Here is a 7,722-nt window from a genome sequence, read left to right on the forward strand (position 1 = left end):
TGAAAGTATCAACACATTGCATATCAATAATAGAATCATAATTACCCTTATTGTTGACATCCCAAGAAAACCAAACATAAAAATCCCAAGCATCATCAATTGATAATGTTCTAAATTCACCATTATGCATGCATTCAATTTCATCCCTAGTTTGCTCATTCAAACCAAAATAACAAATCTCACAAGCCTCCCAAAGACTACAACAATTAAAGTCCAAATATCCCTCAATTCTATTGAAATATTCACAAAAAGGCTCATTGTCATATTGAGGAAACGAGTTACTTGCCATTTTTTTACAAAAACAAGCAAAAAAAAAAATAAATAAAATAAAATAAAAAGAAAAGTATACACAAAGACCTAGACTCAAGCAATCAAAAACAATCAAGCATTGACACCGTTCCCCGGCAACGGCGCCATTTTGAGCGCGGGGAAATTAGGTCGTTGACTAACCTCCTCACGGCCAAACAAAATTTATTATAATCCTAAACTAACCTCTAAACAAGTCTAGTGGTAAGTTCGGAGTCGAACCACAAGGAACGGCAATGTTGGATTGTTCTCGATCTAATGCTTAAGCTACGCCGAAGTCGGTTTATGGATAGTGGACACTACAACTACACTAACACACATATAAAGATCAAGATTTTATAAAGTCTACTAGGGGCAAAGATCCACTTTGAACAATTAACAAGTTAATGGGAATCGATTTGATAATCAATCATGCAAAGAAAGAATTAAAATGAGAATTAATTACACTCAAGAGCAATCTCTCAAATTCCTAGCCTAGATCCCTCATTGACTAGGTGCATAGAAGAAATTTACCCAAAATGCAATCAAATATATTAATTCTAATTCACAATCCCTTGTCAAACTAGAACTAACATGCAATTAAGTTTGCTATCTTGGGAGATCAATCCAATCTAAAACAAACAACATGCCATCATCAATTCAATCAATTTAATCACACAATTATCATCAAATTTATCTCAAGTAACTTGATTAACCATACCAAAGCTTCACTCAACACCTAGTAGAATGAAATCTACTTAAACATGATTAACAAAGCAATTAATAAAGCATAAAGAGAGAAGAGAGTAAGAAATGCTCATTGATATAAAATGGAGATCTTCAAATCATCAAATTCCTCCTTTGATTATCCAAAATCCATGAAAACCATTGTTTCTCTCACTTTCTCTCTCCAAAATTTGAGAGTTTCTCTCTCTAAAAAACTAACCTAAGCTAAAATTACACTAAGAAGCTCTCTCTTTTACAATCGGAGCTAAGAAGGTATTTATATTACCCCAAATAGAAAGGACGGAGAAAACGAGAAAAACGACCCGTCTACAGGTCGGCACGGACGTGCCAAAGGTTGCACGGACGTGCAGACCTGTTAAAATACGAGCAGCAGCTACTGCCTGAACTTGCACGGGCGTGCTTCATTAGGCACGGACGTGCAGGGACCGGCACGGACGTGCCACTTATTGGCACGGACGTGCAGCCCTTTTCTGGCGAAACAGCTTATTTTCGGAAGGTCATAACTTCTTCGTTACTCATCGGAATAAGGCATGTGACCAGTCGTTGGAAAGCTCTCGAGATGAAATTTATTCTCCATTTTGAATCACTTCAAAATGTTTTTTAGATCAAAAGATATAGGCGTTTGAAGTATGATCTTTGCAAATCAAGTGCACATTTCTTCATTACTTGTTCTTTTATGTTTTATATTTCTTCAATCTTGAGCAATGAACTTATCCAAGTGTTCCTAAACATAAGAGTAAACCAATAAAGTTTAATCTAATGTCATAAGCCACCAAAATATGCAAGAAAAGCGGAAATTGAGCAATAACGACATTTCACACATAAACATGACAAATGTAGTAAAACGTTATTAAAACCAAGTAAAAAGATAGAAAAACTATGAAAAACTAACTAGAAAACTCCTAAAAATAGCGACATAAATAACACTTATCATGTACCAAGGCTCTTCCTCCTCTTCTTCTTCTTGAATTGCCTCATCATCTTCGATTGCTTGGATGTAAGTCGGTTTATGCCTTTTTTCTATTGTTAGAGGCATTTGCTCGATTTCCCTAGGAATTCAAACCAACAATTGAGTTCAACTTGTAACAGACCCTCATTCAAGAGCTCAACTATGTGCTTAAGTTGGCTGACTTTCTCCAACTCATAAAGATCTCCTTGCTTTCCTTGGGACCTTCTTTGACTTCCCCAAAATAGCAAGTTGCCACTTCTTCAGTTGCTGCTTCAAATTGGATTTGAGGGATCTTAATCAATTGGCCATCGGCACCCGCATCTAGATTGGTCCTTGACATTGGCTCCAAACCATCATTAAAGAATCTTATAAGCAAATTATGGTTGAATTCAGGATGAGAACATGCTCTAATCAAATCCTTAAACCTTTCCCAAGCTTCCCCAAGAGTTTTCTCCGGATCTTACTCAAAGGAAGCTATCTTCCTCCTCATTTTTGCGGTTTGCTCATCGGAAATGAACCTCTTGAGAAAGGCCTTCGCAACTTCCATCCATGTAGTGAGAGAGTTGGGCTTCAAAAGCTTGAGCCATTTCTTTGCTCTTCCGGTGAGAGATTTCCGAAAGAGATGCATACGAATGTAATCTTGGCTCACTTCATTTGTTCGCATCATTGCACACAACTCAAGGAATCGATCCAAATGCCCCCAAAATATGGGAATCTCCTTATTTATAGGATCCTTGGTAAATGTGCCCCTGATTAGGTCACTCTGACCTAATTTTGATGAGCTACGTCGAATTACGGCTTTCTCGGGATTAAGGCCCTGAAGGCCATTTTTTTCCTAAAAAATCTAGGAACGCCATGTGTCAAATGGGGATAGGTCTAGTTTGGACAAATCTGAGGCTGACATGTGTCGCCATCTGATTGGCCCACGTGGCTTGGGTATAAATTACCCAAAACACTAGCATTTTGCCATTCATGTGAGTTCCACATGCTGCTTCGTGGATTATCCTCATTGCTCTCTGAGCTTCCTTTTTGCCAATACATAGGAGAGCCTTACCTTTAGGTACCCTTTTATGTAGCTCGTCATTGATGAGTACATATTAAGAAGCCAAAAGTCTCAGAGCTCGTTTTGCTCTTTTGTCAGCGTGAAGTGGGTATTCTCCTTTGGTGACATAGTTCAGGATGTTAGTGTACCAAGGCTCTTCCTCCTCTTCTTCTTCTTGAATTGCCTCATCATCTTCGATTGCTTGGATGTAAGTCGGTTTATGCCTTTTTTTCTATTGTTAGAGGCATTTGCTCGATTTCCCTAGGAATTCAAACCAACAATTGAGTTCAACTTGTAACAGACCCTCATTCAAGAGCTCAACTATGTGCTTAAGTTGGCTGACTTTCTCCAACTCATAAAGATCTCCTTGCTTTCCTTGGGACCTTCTTTGACTTCCCCAAAATAGCAAGTTGCCACTTCTTCAGTTGCTGCTTCAAATTGGATTTGAGGGATCTTAATCAATTGGCCATCGGCACCCGCATCTAGATTGGTCCTTGACATTGGCTCCAAACCATCATTAAAGAATCTTATAAGCAAATTATGGTTGAATTCAGGATGAGAACATGCTCTAATCAAATCCTTAAACCTTTCCCAAGCTTCCCCAAGAGTTTTCTCCGGATCTTACTCAAAGGAAGCTATCTTCCTCCTCATTTTTGCGGTTTGCTCATCGGAAATGAACCTCTTGGGAAAGGCCTTCGCAACTTCCATCCATGTAGTGAGAGAGTTGGGCTTCAAAAGCTTGAGCCATTTCTTTGCTCTTCCGGTGAGAGATTTCCGAAAGAGATGCATACGAATGTAATCTTGGCTCACTTCATTTGTTCGCATCATTGCACACAACTCAAGGAATCGATCCAAATGCCCCCAAAATATGGGAATCTCCTTATTTATAGGATCCTTGGTAAATGTGCCCCTGATTAGGTCACTCTGACCTAATTTTGATGAGCTACGTCGAATTACGGCTTTCTCGGGATTAAGGCCCTGAAGGCCATTTTTTTCCTAAAAAATCTAGGAACGCCATGTGTCAAATGGGGATAGGTCTAGTTTGGACAAATCTGAGGCTGACATGTGTCGCCATCTGATTGGCCCACGTGGCTTGGGTATAAATTACCCAAAACACTAGCATTTTGCCATTCATGTGAGTTCCACATGCTGCTTCGTGGATTATCCTCATTGCTCTCTGAGCTTCCTTTTTGCCAATACATAGGAGAGCCTTACCTTTAGGTACCCTTTTATGTAGCTCGTCATTGATGAGTACATATTAAGAAGCCAAAAGTCTCAGAGCTCGTTTTGCTCTTTTGTCAGCGTGAAGTGGGTATTCTCCTTTGGTGACATAGTTCAGGATGTTAGTGTACCAAGGCTCTTCCTCCTCTTCTTCTTCTTGAATTGCCTCATCATCTTCGATTGCTTGGATGTAAGTCGGTTTATGCCTTTTTTTCTATTGTTAGAGGCATTTGCTCGATTTCCCTAGGAATTCAAACCAACAATTGAGTTCAACTTGTAACAGACCCTCATTCAAGAGCTCAACTATGTGCTTAAGTTGGCTGACTTTCTCCAACTCATAAAGATCTCCTTGCTTTCCTTGGGACCTTCTTTGACTTCCCCAAAATAGCAAGTTGCCACTTCTTCAGTTGCTGCTTCAAATTGGATTTGAGGGATCTTAATCAATTGGCCATCGGCACCCGCATCTAGATTGGTCCTTGACATTGGCTCCAAACCATCATTAAAGAATCTTATAAGCAAATTATGGTTGAATTCAGGATGAGAACATGCTCTAATCAAATCCTTAAACCTTTCCCAAGCTTCCCCAAGAGTTTTCTCCGGATCTTACTCAAAGGAAGCTATCTTCCTCCTCATTATTGCGGTTTGCTCATCGGAAATGAACCTCTTGGGAAAGGCCTTCGCAACTTCCATCCATGTAGTGAGAGAGTTGGGCTTCAAAAGCTTGAGCCATTTCTTTGCTCTTCCGGTGAGAGATTTCCGAAAGAGATGCATACGAATGTAATCTTGGCTCACTTCATTTGTTCGCATCATTGCACACAACTCAAGGAATCGATCCAAATGCCCCCAAAATATGGGAATCTCCTTATTTATAGGATCCTTGGTAAATGTGCCCCTGATTAGGTCACTCTGACCTAATTTTGATGAGCTACGTCGAATTACGGCTTTCTCGGGATTAAGGCCCTGAAGGCCATTTTTTTCCTAAAAAATCTAGGAACGCCATGTGTCAAATGGGGATAGGTCTAGTTTGGACAAATCTGAGGCTGACATGTGTCGCCATCTGATTGGCCCACGTGGCTTGGGTATAAATTACCCAAAACACTAGCATTTTGCCATTCATGTGAGTTCCACATGCTGCTTCGTGGATTATCCTCATTGCTCTCTGAGCTTCCTTTTTGCCAATACATAGGAGAGCCTTACCTTTAGGTACCCTTTTATGTAGCTCGTCATTGATGAGTACATATTAAGAAGCCAAAAGTCTCAGAGCTCGTTTTGCTCTTTTGTCAGCGTGAAGTGGGTATTCTCCTTTGGTGACATAGTTCAGGATGTTAGTGTACCAAGGCTCTTCCTCCTCTTCTTCTTCTTGAATTGCCTCATCATCTTCGATTGCTTGGATGTAAGTCGGTTTATGCCTTTTTTTCTATTGTTAGAGGCATTTGCTCGATTTCCCTAGGAATTCAAACCAACAATTGAGTTCAACTTGTAACAGACCCTCATTCAAGAGCTCAACTATGTGCTTAAGTTGGCTGACTTTCTCCAACTCATAAAGATCTCCTTGCTTTCCTTGGGACCTTCTTTGACTTCCCCAAAATAGCAAGTTGCCACTTCTTCAGTTGCTGCTTCAAATTGGATTTGAGGGATCTTAATCAATTGGCCATCGGCACCCGCATCTAGATTGGTCCTTGACATTGGCTCCAAACCATCATTAAAGAATCTTATAAGCAAATTATGGTTGAATTCAGGATGAGAACATGCTCTAATCAAATCCTTAAACCTTTCCCAAGCTTCCCCAAGAGTTTTCTCCGGATCTTACTCAAAGGAAGCTATCTTCCTCCTCATTTTTGCGGTTTGCTCATCGGAAATGAACCTCTTGAGAAAGGCCTTCGCAACTTCCATCCATGTAGTGAGAGAGTTGGGCTTCAAAAGCTTGAGCCATTTCTTTGCTCTTCCGGTGAGAGATTTCCGAAAGAGATGCATACGAATGTAATCTTGGCTCACTTCATTTGTTCGCATCATTGCACACAACTCAAGGAATCGATCCAAATACTCAATGGGGTCTTCACTTGCACCTCCGGAAAATTGCTCAATTTTTACCATCCTAGCATATTGTGGATGGATTGTGAAATTAGTCTCGGTGGTCGGCAGAAGTATACCACTCGTGAGCTCATAGATTTCCGGATTTCCAAACTCCCTAAAACGAAGGTTATCCTCTTGCTTGCCATATCTTTCTTTGAACACAACAAAGCTAAGCACATGATTAGCAATGACAAGTAGGATTAAACAAGAAAAACAAAAAGAAAAGCAAATAAAATGACTCTAACAATAGCAAAAATATGCTAAACAAGCCGCTTCCCCGGCAACGGCGCCAAAATTTGGTCACGGTAAAGTAGGTCGTTAGTCTACTACCCTAATCAAATTTGATATTTATAAACCTAAACTTACACTAAACTAGTTAGTGGAGGGTAAAGGGTCGAACCCAAAAGGAAGCACACAAGTTTAAACATCAAATTTACTAATGCAATAGTCAATGGAGAGTATATTTTTGTTGGTTTCTTTGATTAAAGACACTAAACAATAAAGAAAGAAAGATAAGAAGGATTAAACCAAAGGGAAACAACGCTAGGGGGTACGGGGGTGTCAAACACGATCAAACAAAGATGGACAACGATGATTATTATGAAGTACATGCCATATAATACTAAATGCTACCTAAACAACTCACTCTCATGCCATTGTCTAAGCAAATCAATGAATTAGGTCTTGGCCTAATCGAGATCACTTTCATGCATCTAATTAAGCATTAACCAGAGCGAGAGATTAAGAGCGCACAATAGATAAAACTCTACTTAAACAATTCATTTTCATGCAATCATGAAAGTAAAGGTGATCTTAATCTAATTCTGATCACTCTCGTGCATCTAAATTAGGGAATATCAAACAATGTGCTACTAATAATCTCAAGCCATCAAAAATCATACATTCATCAATTTATAGCAAGAGCTCAATCAAATCATCATCAATCATCAATATTAATACATGTTTTTCACCCCCTTCCCTAAGCTAAAATCTTAGCCTAGAGAAGAGAAACTAACCATGAAAACTAAACAATGAAAGAAAGCACAATTAACAAGGTTGAACATGAAAATCAAACTAGAAAGAACAATTAAGAAAGTAATGAATCAACAAAACAATAAGTAAACAAAATGAAAGCAATAAACTAAAGTAAAGAGATAGGGAAGAAGAGATTACTAATGGAATATTTGAATTGACAAAGCTTGAAAAAGATCAAGGTGCAACAATGGAGAAAATCCTAATCTAACCCTAAGAGTGAGAAAATTAGAGAGACTCAACTAATCTAATCTAATTCCAAGTTGAGAAAGTATTAAACCCCAAAGGGTATTTATATTACAAGCTAATAAAAATAAAGAAAATAAATAAAACTAATCAAATTAATTAAATAACAAAACTAAAATAATAAAGA

The 7,722-nt window shown here is 38.8% G+C and overlaps 3 non-coding genes across 3 annotated transcripts; all 3 read left to right on the forward strand.

The window, feature by feature from the left end:
- Window positions 1-2,367: 2,367 nt before the first annotated feature.
- On the forward strand, window positions 2,368-2,474 carry LOC145580508 (small nucleolar RNA R71). Its single transcript, XR_014099533.1, has one exon. It is a non-coding gene; the product is annotated as a small nucleolar RNA R71 (small nucleolar RNA).
- Window positions 2,475-3,570: 1,096 nt separating this feature from the next.
- On the forward strand, window positions 3,571-3,677 carry LOC145580509 (small nucleolar RNA R71). Its single transcript, XR_014099534.1, has one exon. It is a non-coding gene; the product is annotated as a small nucleolar RNA R71 (small nucleolar RNA).
- Window positions 3,678-5,976: 2,299 nt separating this feature from the next.
- LOC145580510 (small nucleolar RNA R71) lies at window positions 5,977-6,083 on the forward strand. Its single transcript, XR_014099535.1, has one exon. It is a non-coding gene; the product is annotated as a small nucleolar RNA R71 (small nucleolar RNA).
- The last annotated feature ends 1,639 nt before the right edge of the window (window positions 6,084-7,722 follow it).

The sequence above is a fragment of the Chenopodium album genome, chromosome 14, assembly GCF_948465745.1.
Source record: "Chenopodium album chromosome 14, dcCheAlbu1.1, whole genome shotgun sequence".
In the NCBI taxonomy this organism is placed as follows: domain Eukaryota; kingdom Viridiplantae; phylum Streptophyta; class Magnoliopsida; order Caryophyllales; family Amaranthaceae; genus Chenopodium; species Chenopodium album.